Here is a 14202-nt window from a genome sequence, read left to right as displayed (position 1 = left end):
ATAAACCATGGGATGCTTATACGGTCCTCAATTACAATTTAGTTAGAGATGCAGCTAATATCCACTTCAAACCAATAAAAAGTTTTATACCAACTTATAATAAAAGCCGCCAATTTAATTAAATGTCCTCTGTAGCTCACAAAAGCTACGATGCACTTTACTGAGTAACTATATTAACTGCCAAATTTGATATGCTGTGAAACTATGAATACGCAAACTCGCATGACAATAGCAGATTGTAGAAACAGATAATTAAATTTAATTCCAATAAAATTATTACACATCTCTACACAGATAAAACGTTGCACAGTTTGTTTGTCTACTTAACGTGTTTGTATTTTTTTAAATAATAGTTATTTATGTATTAAGGGCATAATCAGGAGATTATGGCACGAAGGAATGTTTAAAGCCCGAGGAACGAGGGCTTTTAAATTCCCAAGGGCCATAATCGACAATTATGCCCGTGGTACATACAACGTTTTATTCTATTTTATAATTTCTAAAAGATTCAAACAAATATTTAGTATTCCTTAAAAGAAATCAACTAAAAGTTGTGTCCATGCAAATTTAGTTAGCTATTTTGATGTTGTTAGGGTTACTGTGTATATAATGTATGATTTTCTTTAATCAAATAATGTTTGATACCATTGTATGAATAATTAAACCAACCGTTGCTTGGCAGATTTTTGACAAATCTGGGCCATAAAGGCCAATTTATGCCCTCATTTGGAGGCGTATAAAGACGATTATTGGCCAAAATAGAATAAAAATAATAATGCATTCACGTTGTTTTGGCATCGTAGGAGGCAATGGAAATTTTGCATTTCATTTTGTACTCGTAGTAAAGCTGTCTGTTGAATTAGGTTATGGTTTTCTAAGTTTGAGGTTATAAATAGCGTCAATGTGTAGTGCAATGTTGTCAGTTTTACTAGTTTGCAGTAAAGGAATACTCAGACATCGCGAGAAATGCAGCAACATATAATGTTCATTTTGATAGGTCCCCATTTCAGGCACTTTAGTGGCGGAAATCAAACAGTGTGTCCAACGTTAAAGCAATAAATCATGGCCTCCCATTATGCCAAAACATGTTTTGTGTTTAAGCGACTTGTGAAAAAAACAATAACGAATAATTTTTCGCTTCATTCATTAATGTATTTTGTGTTAGAGAAAAATTCGCCCCACTCCCACTTCACATAATTTTGGATTTGTCAAGAAGAATTATAACATTTTGCATAAATTGTATCGGCTATCAGAGTAGACCAGTGAATTTTACTGAATTAATTGTCCGAGTTACCAATGAAACCGTAGATTCGTCTGCATTTTGTAAACTTCAAACAAATTGCTCACAATAGTGCCAACAGCGTTGCATTCGCACCAGTTAATAAAGTGTATGAGTGTGACAAGTTGCACGGTCATCCTACCGGAATATATGTACATATTATAAAAGTAATTGAAAAATTGCATTAAAATACATTTTGGTTGTTGTCGACATAATTTGCCCGTAAAACATGAACTGCTGATGTAGCAGAAAATCACTATTCCATGTAATTTTCTTCTTGTGTAATGAATTTAATATGATATAACCAAAACAATCTGTTCCAAGTCAATATTCATCTGAGAGGTCCACAAGCACAAGTTCTTCCTGTGATTTTTCCGGTTGATATTAATTTAAATTATTTTTATTATTATTTATGCACAAAATTAATGGTTGGCTCATAAGAGACAAAATAATAACATAATTGTTAACCACAAAAAGAATAATGAAGAATGCTAATTAATGCTTCTACGAAACCCACATCGGATTAGTTTACTATTAAAATACCAGTTCACAACTCAGTTATGAGAATTTTTTGTTTCCACATGTCGTATTGTTGTTGCTTGAAGAAACATCTTCATTGTTGTGACAATAATTAACAACAGTTTGCGGAAGAAATAGAATAGTCAGGAATATTCAAGCTTTTTCAATAACCTTCTACGTTGCAAATGAGGTGAATGTGATAAAATTGGGAGATTTTTTGGAAGCGCCCCTTTAATCTGCAAGCGGGAACTAACCTCTTACGAATCATAATATTGCGTTATTGAAAAGTAAATGTGTGCCATTGAGAGTTGCAGAGCTTCGTTACCACACGTGTTTGCATCAATATGCAATATGTATCATAGAATTTCAAAAAAATTAAGTAGTTTTTGTGTTCCGTACTGTCCAAAAACACAGTTTTTTGGGTAATTTCTGTAACTGTGACAGGGAAAAATTCTGAAAAAAAAAGAATGAAAACATTACGACCAAAAAATAGAGTTGCAAGAAGACTAACCTGAGTGTGGAAATCTTTAGAATTTATTTTAGAATTGCAACAGTCAGCCAACAATTGTAACAACCATTTTATTGTCACAGATTTACAAATCTTTTTGGAACTAAATTACAATAAAAGTTCACATACAGGGTTATTCAAGAGAGGGGTACTTCTGAATTTTTATTTTGCCGCAACCAATAATACCAATGGCAGTGACTACTAAATCAAATTTGTTATTTCATTTAAATTAGAAATCAAAGTAAGTTGGATAGATTTGTCACAAATGTCAGATTGGCAGATAACCTGTATTTAATCAAAATTCAACAAATAAATTAACAAATTAAGTTAACGTAAAAGGTGTTCGAAGTGTCTACCATCGGCTTGTAAACATCAGACAGAATTCTTTCCACGTTCTCCATAAATGGGAGCATATCAGTCTTTTCGTCGTTATTGTAAAAACAAATTTTTAGAATTGACAAAGATTTTTTGCTTTAACGTCAAAGAGACAGCTCTAAGAGCCGTCGTAGATTCAGCCATAATTATTTTCAAAATTGGAAATGAAGATATTGTTGCAATGTGTATAATGGGTTGCGGCAAAAAGAAATTCAGAAATACCCCTCTCGTGAATAACCCTGTACAACAAAATTAATTTGAGATTAGGTACTATTGCGGGCAAAAAAAGTGGGACATCAAATTTCTGTCAGTTTTGAAAAATTCGATGTAGTTCAAGCTTTATTGTCATTTTTTTGACACTATTCCAGCTGACAGTTTAAAAATGTATTTTATACTCCTATTTTCCTTTTCGAAATGCCTTCTTCTTTTGATAAAGGTAGAGTTTGATTGGAACTTTGCATTAAATAAATATTCACTACGTGCTTACTTACAATCATTCCCTACAACCTACAATACTTAATGACAACGTCAATCAATTCAAAGTAGGGTTAGAATCAGGTAAGGGTTATTTCACATTAAAAGTCAAGACAATGACGTTGATGTCCCACTTTTTTTGCCCGCAATAGTACATCATAATTGATTTACTTACTTATTCTTTTACAATTGATAAAAAGATCGCCTAAATTTATTTTCTTAGTATTACTGTTTTGAATTTTGGATGCTTTACCATCTAAAAACTGATCAGTATATTTAAACTAGTAATACGCGCATCAATTTCTAGATATAGAATATGCACTTAACAACTATGTTAATACTAGCCAATTAGTGACATGTACAAAATATTTATTTACCATAATATCGTATTGCATCATATTACGACACAAGATGGTTAAAAATTGTCCGAGACCATGGATTGAATATCGTAATATGATGTTAGAAACGATGTTGTACGACACATTATCTATTATTATCAATCTATTACAACTCGCGAAATCAGAACAGGAGTATACCGGGTGATTCAGTTTGGTATTCGCGGCCCTACATCTTTTTTGTTAAAAAAAAAAAGTATAGCAAACCATATATATTTGTAAATCGCTTGTGAAACTACAATAGATGATGTTGTCAAATCTTCTCTACGATGACATATGTCAAAGTTAAGACAGTCAACTTTTTTTTTAAATAGTACACTATACATTTCTTAACCTATTCTTGTAAAGCTTTTCTTTCTACATTTGAATGTGTAAAAAAAGTTGACACTTACATCAGAAAAAAATCGAGAAAAATAATAAAATATGATTTAATTTATTCGAAAGCGTTATTTTCTAAAAAGAGCTAGTAAGCCAAACATTTGTAAATTCGCATTATGTTGGTTCCCTGCATGTCACTATTTACAAGACAACCACGTAGCCAAAAAATAAAATGATTTGACCTTATTTGTTTTCAAGCCTCGGGTGCGCCTCGGCCAGAAAACTGAGACTCGGACGAAATACCAAATCCATACTGAATTTACTATGCTAAATTCGCGTTATGTTGGTTCCCTGCATCGCACTATTTTAAGAATTACATAATAAAAAAATAAAATTATTTGACAAATTATTCGAATATTAGAATTTACACTTATTCGAATTTTACATAGTCACCTATTCAAATATTCGAATAATTCGAATACGATTCCCAAGACTCATCATGTCATTCATGCACTGTCAAAATTCAAATACATATTTTCGTCGTGTATGCATTCATTCAAAGCGGTATAGTCAGGAAGAAGTTAGGTTTCGAAGCCAGATGTTATATCACAGTTATTTATTTAAATGTAGGTTATAACATGGCTATTTATTTAAATGTATGTACGTTAATAATTGACGCTATTAATGTCAAAATTCAATTGTCTCCATGGCTAACTAGCTCTTTTTAGAAAATAACACTTTCGAATAAATTAAATCATATTTTATTTTTTTCTCGATGTTTTCCTATTGCAAGTGTCAACTTCTTTTACACATTCGAATGTAGAAAAAAAAGCTTTACAAGAATAGACTAAGAAATGTATAATGTACTATTTAAAAAAAAAAGTTGACTGTCTTAACTTTGATATATGTCATCGTAGAGAAGATTTGACAACGTTGTAGTTTCATAAGCGATTTACAAATATATATGGTTTGCTACACATTTTTCTTAAAATAAAAAAGATATAGGGGCGCGAATACCAATCTGAATCACCCGGTATATAAACCGTACCGTATTACCGTACTAGTGCGGTCATTAATAATTTGTTGTAAAAGTTGACACCCCATCATTTAGCATTTAATGATATTGTTCCAACACAACAAAAACACAAATCAATTGTCCACATCCCCTCCTGTTTCTTTGGCTTGGCCTTCAATTCGGAGTTTCCGTTGTGGTAATAACGTTAAAAGTGAATTGAGATTCTGGATGTGCATCTTTTCTTAAAAATTTACTCTTCACGGATTCACAAGAAGGTTTATCAGAAAGGAACGCCTGATCGTAAAACAGATCATCTTCATTTTCAAATTCTGCGTTCATTTCTTCACTTAACATGCTTTGGTTCGTATCACATTCTGCTTTGGCCTTGTCCTCTTCATTCTTGCTTGTTCGTTCGCAATTTTCAAATTTTGAAGTAACCACTGAAAAAATTGATCTGAAGCGGCTCTCGGAACTCATGGAACTTTCGCTTTCTTGGTTGGCTCTCTCTTTCAACTGTAAATTCTTAGTTTGTTGTTGTATTTGACTCATTATGGCTCCGAAAAGTCCTCTTTTGGAGACCAATAATCTGGTGAAGTCTGAAACAGGTAAAGTACCAAATATGAAAATTGACAAAACCGATTTCCCATGCTAAGCTAGTAAAATAGTAATTGAAGTATAATAAATTGGCAATACATTTTTGTCAAACATAATTATTAAACTACTGAGCTGTCCCATAAGTGCGCGGCAAAATTTTAACCACGAGCTACTAGGCTTCACGTAGAACTCGGAAAAATATTTAAAAAATTCTATGTCAAAAAATAAAATGACATTTAATTTTTGAGCTACAATTTCTTTTAATTGCTTTTAGTCTTCTACGTTGTTCCACAACCTCGTAGGTAAAATTTCGCCACATTTTAAACAAGGAAACCGCATTGGCGTACATTTTATAAAATATGATATACAGGGGTGTATTTTTAAAATATACCGAAATTTTACCTACGGGGTTGTGGGACAACGTAGAAGACTAAAATCAATTTTAGAAAATTGTAGCTCAAAAATTAAATGTCATTTTTTTTGACAGAATTTTTTAAATATTTTTTTCCGAGTTCTACATGAAGCCTAAAGTCTATTTTTTCCTGGTAGGCGCGTGCGTGCGCATTTACAAAATCCTGCAACGAAATGCGACTTTCCTATTGGTTACTTTATTTTTCTACTTACACTAGAGAAATGTGCAATATTACAGTGTTCTGTACTGTCAATCAGGTCCAAGCTGCCATTTTTGTTTCATCGTGTCTTAGTTAGTCTTAGTTTTCCTTTCGTGTTTTGTGTGTATTTTGTGTTGTGTCCGTTTATTTATTAAAGAAACAGCTCTTAGTTCTTAGAGGTTAAGAAGTTTTTATATGTCAACAAGATGTCTTAATTTCGATCACCAAACGGCGTAAGTTGGATTTATGCTAACATCAAGTAACAGTTTTTTATTAATGCATATTTATAGCAAATTTCTCACAAGCCGAGAAAGAAATGATCGTTAAAGTATTTCGTGGGATCTCCAAGGATTTTGCCGAGTTAACCAAGACGGCTCAAATGGAAAAAACTGCAGATTATACTGGTATTGATTTCTGAGTTTTTTTTTGTTGTATCACAGCTTAATTACTTTGTGTTGAAGGTTGTGGATTTAGAACCATTCAATGATACTTGGCGGAAGAAAAGAAGTGTGGGCAATTACAGGCACCGAAGAAACCTGATAGGAAATGGATGAACATCAAAAATATCTCATTCGAAAAACAGTGCACTCATTTTTCTCTGCAAACAGAATTCCTACAATTGATGCTGTGTACAGGGAAGTGCAAAACAATGAAGAAATTCCAAACATCAGTCGTTCTAAGCTTTATGTTTTACATGAATTAAAATTTAAGTAAGTATAATAATAAAGTAAGTACATACAATGTTTTCAATTAACTGTAAACATTGAAATCTATGTTTATTTCAAATAGCACAAATAACGAAACAGAAAAAGCCTGTTAATAGAAAGAGAAGACATATCTTGTCGAAGAAGATATTTACGGGAAATAAAAAAAATACGCCAAGAAGGGAGACCTTTTATCTTGCAAGATACATGGTTATTAGAAATGATTGTAGTCGAAGCAGGCCATGTCCATGTTATGAAATTTTTGCCGCTTTCATGTGAACTGACAATTATTGTCGATGTCACTGTAATTTTTTTTAGGTGAAAAGTGCGGTGTTGATTATTTTATTTTATTTTTTTTTTAATTAACGATTGAATCCAAAAGTATCGAGTTGTTTTGTACCCAATTTAACTCCTGTGTGTATAAAATAAAAAATGTTATACATATAATATTTGTTATCAATTTTTCCACGAGTTGATTCATAAACTTTTTTGTTTACATTTTACAAATTATAGAAACATTAAATCATAAACATGAGTTTTAATCTGCAACCACAAATACCGATCCCCCTAGATAATATGCAACCAAAAATACTAACAATTCCTGCATCCTGCTAAAAATCTTAGCTATGTGATTCTACCTTTCGGAGATGCGCACGCACGCGCCTACCAGGAAAAAATAGACTTTAGTAGCTCGTGGTTAAAATTTTGCCGCGCATTTTAAGGACACCTGTATACCACTACTACGAGAATTCAACCACTTGTTGAATTTCACGACATTGTGAGGATCCGATGAGATTTATCTTAGCATATTATAAAAGGCAAAATTTATCTGTAGATATGCATCTCTCTCTCTCTCTCTCTCTCTCTCTCTCTCCTTTGTCCGCTTCTTATGACTAAAAAATTACTGAATATATTTTGATGTAGTCCTCACTGATATTTATTGTTTCTTTAACTTACATTTTAAGGATTCCAAATGATCTTTTAAAATATAACTGGGGGAAGTTATTATCACGTTATTGCAAATCACTTCTACGAATCAGTTTTGAAAAAAAAAATCGAGAACGGAAATGCATTTTTACATACTTGTCTCAGACAGCGACGCCTGTCAGGAAGTTCCGCCGCGCCGTGGAGAAGAACGAACACACCTGACCGATGCAGCAAGCACACCAACTATGCATGCACTTTACCTGAACAATAAATTGACCTGCGCAATTTGGCACTATTAGAGAGATCACTATCTATTTCAAATTTGATGTTCGAGCAAATAAGAGTCCTTGAAGATGCATTAAACTGTTTCAAGAACCACTCAGAATGTCATATTTTCATTGGATTCATATCAGAACACTTGTGGCGGAAGCTGTTAAATTTTATTCTAATCATTGTTTAACTGTTTTGAAATTATAAATTAATTTTTTTAACTTTTCATGAATTTAAATAAACATTCAAGTTTTATTAAATAATTAATTACTAATTTTTACTTGCGATAATACAGCCTCCATTTACGTGAATTTTCCTATAGAAGTCCATTCATGAACCAGGAAATTCTGCTTAGTTTCCCAACTACTCGTATAATCTTGAAGAGGCATCTTCAGGTCTCATCAGACTACCGAGGAAGATCATCAGAACACTGTTCCAACTCATACCTTCTGAGGGAATTCGGCAGGTCAATTCCAGGATTCAAACTAAGAATGGTGACCTCTGAGGAAGACCACCATAACACAGTTTCAACAAATATCTTATGGAGGCATCTTGAGGGTGCCTTCTAGTACTCAAACCAAGAGTACTGCTAAATGATTATGATATACCGGGTGACTGACGAAAAACCTTTGATGCTGTATCTTGGTTATTTTTTTATCCGATGTGAATAAATGATACATCAAATGAAATAATTTTGAAAACACTTCATTACCAACTAAAGTAAAACATTTTCTTGCCTCCAATTTTTGACAGATGAACGTCAAGTTGTTTTTTTCAGTATCGGGGAGATTTGTTTTCTGAATATGCAAAGAACCATAGCCATTCATTAAACAAAAGTCAAGAAATTAAAAAGTTAATGTACAAAATTTAAAAGTCAAGTTACCAAAGTAAACAACAGAAAAGTTGGTTCTAAATGCTCGAGTTTCTGGTTAGAGATTAAGTACATTTCAAAAATGTTGAACATACGTTTTGTTGCATGCATGAATAATTTTTTGAATAGATTAATTTGTGCATCATTTTATAAACTGCAACGATCGTTTGTCCTTCCTTGGTTACCATTATGTCTATAAGCTATTGAATTTCGATTCTTTTGAGACTGACCAATGTGCAACGTACTGTAAATTTGAAAGCGAAGAGCAAAATCATTCTAATTTAATTTTCACTATCGATAGGAAGTACGCGTAAAATTAGTCTGTAAATGATAAACGCCAAACAGGGGTTTACAAGGTGTGTTCAAATGAAAAGTTCATCAAGTTGGCTATGACTTTTTGATGAAAGAAAAAGGGATGATACCTTCTTTGACAGATGTCAGTTGTGTTTTGCAAGTGTAACGTCTTTTTTTTTTAGTTGAGTTTCGTTTTCTGTGGAATTTAGCTTTAATGAAATTTAATTTCAATTTAATTAATGCACCAGAAGCATCTATCCGACAATTGAGTCAGTAAATTAATCATTCTGTTGGAACAACCTCACAGAATGTTACACCATGGCCTACTAAATCTGAACTGCGCAGCGCTTATTACGGCCGTAACAAACTAGCTGAATGATTGATTCGGCTAACCTCAAAAAATCTACCCTTAACTAGCGCCATCTCTTTAAAGATATTAAACTATAATTCAACTAAGTTGCCAGAATAATTTAAATTTCCTTGAATTTCATCAAAAACGACCTGTGTAGATTTGATTCACAATTTAAAAGAACATAATTCCATTTAAAAAAACATAACTTTAGTGTTTTTATAATATTGGGACACTCTGTATATATACCGCAATATTTTCCGAATATGCAGTAGAAACGTAGCTATCATCTAGAAAAAAGAAAAAGTTGATATCATATAACAAACAAGTTATGGAGCTCTTTCGCAACTCTGGGACAGACCTGTATATTACAAACATTTATTAAAAATTCATATACATAACAAGAATAGCTAACACAATTTTTTTACTTTGGGTGATATGTGTAACACGTCATAGTAATAGTTATTTGTATCACTAAGCCAGAAACGTCACTTTTGCGAGTGCGAGTAATTGTTGTGGGCCGAAACAATAGCAGAGGCCTGGAAATGCGAGTACTCGTAAAACCGTTTCTGAAGTGATGAATGGTGTTCTGAGATTGGTTTGTGTCAGCGGACGCAAGGAAGAAGCAGTTATTACAACTTTGGAACGCTTGAATGGAGAACAAGTGAATCATTGAACAATGGAATAAAAAACTGAGAAAAAGAGACATAAAAGCATATTTATGCATAAAGCATATTTATACATTTTTGACGTGAAACTTCTTTAGGCGTACCGCGGACAGTACATTGGTTTCACCGTCACGCCGTCACGCGTCACCTCACACGTTCCGAGATGAAAGGCACATTCTTATTCTCTCTTCTTATTAAAAATTCATCTGCGATATATGCTAATTGACAAATTTTACTCAATTTATTTTCAAAAGTAATTTTTTCTACAGCCGTCAAAAAAACGTGACATTTTTTCATCGCTATCAAGTTGCAAAGGACCCTGTTTTTTAACATGATAAAAAAAAAAAAATTTTAACAGTGAAAAAAAATTTTTTTTAACAGTGACAATCCAACTCGAAAATTTTTAACCAATCGAATTGCAGCATTTTTCAAATTTGGACCAATCAAATTGATTTATAGTGAAAAAACACCGAGCAGAGTGAAAAAACAACCAGCTGAGTGAAAAAACAACTATAGTCTATTTTTTCCTGGTAGGCGCGTGCGTGCGCATCTCCGAAAGGTAGAATCACATAGCTAAGATTTTTAGCAGGATGCAGGAATTGTTAGTATTTTTGGTTGCATATTATCTAGGGGGATCAGTATTTGTGGTTGCATATTAAAACTCATGTTTACGATTTAATTTTTGTATAATTGTAAAATGTAAACAAAAAAGTTTATGAATAAACTCGTGGAAAAATTGATAACAAATATTATATGTACATTTTTTATTTTTTACACACAGGAGTTAAATTGGGTACAAAACAATAAAAAAAATAATAAAACAAAACAATCAACACCGCACTTTTCACCTAAAAAAAAATTACAGTGACGTCGACAAAAATTGACAGTTCACATGAAAGCGGCAAAATTTTCATAACATAGACATGACCTGCTTCGACTACAATCATTTATAATAACCATTATCTTGCAAGAGAAAAGGTCTACCTTCTTGGCGTATTTTTTTTATTTCCCGTAAATATCTTCTTCACCAGTTATGTCTTCTCTTTCTATTAACAGGCTTTTTCTGTTTCGTTATTTGTGCTATTTGAAATAAAACATAGATTTCAATGTTTACAGTTAATTGAAAACAATGTATGTACTTACTTTAATTTTAATTCGTGTAAAACATTATAAAACTTAGAACAACTGATGTTTGGAATTTCTTCATTGTTTTGCACTTCCCTGTACACAGCATCAATTGTAGGAATTCTGTTTGCAGAGAAAAATGAGTGCACTGTTTTTCGAATGAGATATTTTTGATGTTCATCCAATTGAATCATACATTTCCTATCAGGTTTCTTCGGTGCCTGTAATTGCCCACACTTCTTTTCTTCCGCCAAGTATCATTGAATGGTTTTAAATCCACAACCTTCAACACAAAGTAATTAAGCTGTGATACAACAAAAAACTCAGAAATCAATACCAGTATAATCTGCAGTTTTTTCCATTTGAGCCGTCTTGGTTAACTCGGCAAAATCCTTGGAGATCCCACGAAATACTTTAACGATCATTTCTTTCTCGGCTTGTGAGAAATTTGCTATATTATGCATTAATAAAAAACTGTTACTTGATGTTAGCATAAATCCAACTTACACGATTTATTTGGTGATCGAAATTAAGACATCTTGTTGACATTTAAAACTTCTTAACCACTAAGAACTGTTTTTTTAATAAATAAACGGACACAACACAAAACACGAAAGGAAAACTAAGACACGATGAAACAAAAATGGCAGCTTGGACCTGATTGACAGTGACAGTACAGAAAACTGCAATATTGCACATTTCTCTAGTGTAAGTAGAAAAATAAAGTAACCAATAGGAAAGGCGCATTTCGTTGCAGGATTTTGTAAATGCGCACGCACGCGCTTACCAGGAAAAAATAGACTATAGTGGTTTTTCAGCGAAAATTTAATTCATGTATAAAAAATCCCATAAGCCGCGATGCATTTGTCACTTTCACATCGGATAAAGTTAGCCCTAACTTTGCATCTGGATAAAATGTGCTTAAACTTCCATGGCAAACTTTTTCGAACCTGATTATTGTTTGTTGTTATGATAACGAACCAACAATCTTAAACATTGACACAGCTTGTAATAAATTGACGTGCAAAATGGCCAATTCAATTTTTCATAATTACCTACCTATCATTATTCATTAAATTATCTCATCGAATTACGCTCGAGGTTTTTTCGTCCAGGATAAAATTTCATTTTTTAAACTCTAATTTGGTTTCTTTTTGGTAAATTGACTCCACAAACCACCAGATAAAAAAAGCAACCAAATTATCGTAAAAAAATTCAATTTTATCCGGACAAAAAAAGACCTCTCGTGTAATTACAGTCGAAAAAATTTATGTCAAAATGAAACGTCAAATTTATTAGGTCAACTCGATAAAAATTTTCTCGGTGGATTGTCAAGTCGAATACAATTCGTGGTCTAATTTTTTCTGCAAAATTTGTCATTTAAGGCATTCGTAGCTTTTGCTTTTGGAAAATTACACTCGTCTCCTTCGTCGACTCGTGTAATTTTCGTTGCAAAAACTACTCATGTCTTAAATGACAAATTTTGTCGGAAAAAATTAGACCACTTATTGTATTATACAGGGTGTCCCCAAAAAAGAAGACGAGTCCATAACTCCGTTATTTATCTGAAGATTTTAATTATCTGTACACCAAATTAAATGGTTGTTAATAGGCTACAAAACGGCCTAATAAATTCAAGTATAGCCCTATGGGCTTCAAGGGTAAACTGTCAAAATATTTTTTTTTAAATGGGAATACATATTTTTTTGTACTAATTCTGATAGAGATTTATATTCTGAAAACAACAATGTATCACAAATATACACTTAAATACCAAAAATTCACAAAAAAAAAAAATGTAAAAAACGCTACTATCGTCTATATTCCATTTTGCGCTAAACATTGGCGGCATATCTGCGCAATCCCACATGTTATTATTTGTCATTTGTTTTTCCAGCTACCTTAATTTGGTTATTACACTGTAATGCAGTGCATTTTGATAGCTTTTCGCTTGATGCTCGTCATTTGTTTCAAAAGTTAGTGTTATTTTTTTTAATGTGAAGTTATACTTGCGATACTTTATTGTTTTCAGAATTAAAATCTCTATCAGAATTACTAATAAAAGGTATGTAATCCCATTTGAAAAAAAAATATTTTGACAGTTTACCCTTGAAACCCATAGGGCTATACTTGAATTTATTAGGCCATTTTGTAGCCTATTAACAACCATTTAATTTGGTGTATAGATAATTAAAATCCTCCGATAAATGTATATGAAAAAAAAATTATGTTTTCTTCAATTAATTTTATTCAAACAGAATTACAGGCTATAGAACAAAACAAAGAGAACTATGGGTATAACTACAAATTGTTACAATCACTCAAACATCACTTATTATTGAAATAAATATTAATTGTGCATTTGGAGCCATTATTTCCTTCATTAATTCCAGAGGACTTCATTACAAATGATTCGTTCTTCTCACAGATGTTTTCGCATACTTCTTCGCACTTCTTTTTCACTCCCTCAGAAGTGCAAACCTGATTGTCTGAAATTTCGACAGCCATGTTCTGTTGATGGGAAGTGGAGGGTTGACAGTTTGAAATTTTATCTTCTATGTCATCGATTGTCAATTTTACTAACTCTTCTCGACGACAAGCGCCACTTACGCCCAAAGTGAGCACAACCTGTATCGAATCATTATTATTAGCTTTGTTTATGTATAATATATGTGTATATTCATTACCTTCTTCAATAAATTTTTTTCATCGGCAGCTTCTTCTATAAATTTACTAATATCTTCTTGTGTTAAAATTTTTGATTTTTTCCCTCGATAACCAACTGATTTGTTTTTGAGATAGGGCACATTGGTGGGAACTTTTCGGACGTCTTTTCGAATGTCTTTTTTGTCTCGACCTGCGGTCTCGACAAAAAATTTGACATTCTCAAGCGCCATTAAAAAAAC

General features: G+C 32.4%; 2 long non-coding RNA genes across 2 annotated transcripts in view; both read left to right on the top strand.

Moving 5' to 3' along the window:
* The window catches only part of LOC138128122 (uncharacterized), a 197680-nt gene that overhangs the window by 130666 nt on the left and 52812 nt on the right, over positions 1–14202 (top strand). The gene's annotated exons all lie outside the window — the stretch shown is intronic.
* LOC138129586 (uncharacterized) lies at positions 6013–7239 on the top strand. Its single transcript, XR_011159266.1, has 4 exons — positions 6013–6321; positions 6379–6492; positions 6550–6798; positions 6878–7239. It is a non-coding gene; the product is annotated as an uncharacterized lncRNA (long non-coding RNA).

The sequence above is a fragment of the Tenebrio molitor genome, chromosome 4, assembly GCF_963966145.1.
Source record: "Tenebrio molitor chromosome 4, icTenMoli1.1, whole genome shotgun sequence".
NCBI classification, from domain to species: domain Eukaryota; kingdom Metazoa; phylum Arthropoda; class Insecta; order Coleoptera; family Tenebrionidae; genus Tenebrio; species Tenebrio molitor.
The sequence above is the reverse complement of the archived record's forward strand: the minus strand, read 5'-3'. Positions and strand labels throughout refer to the sequence as shown.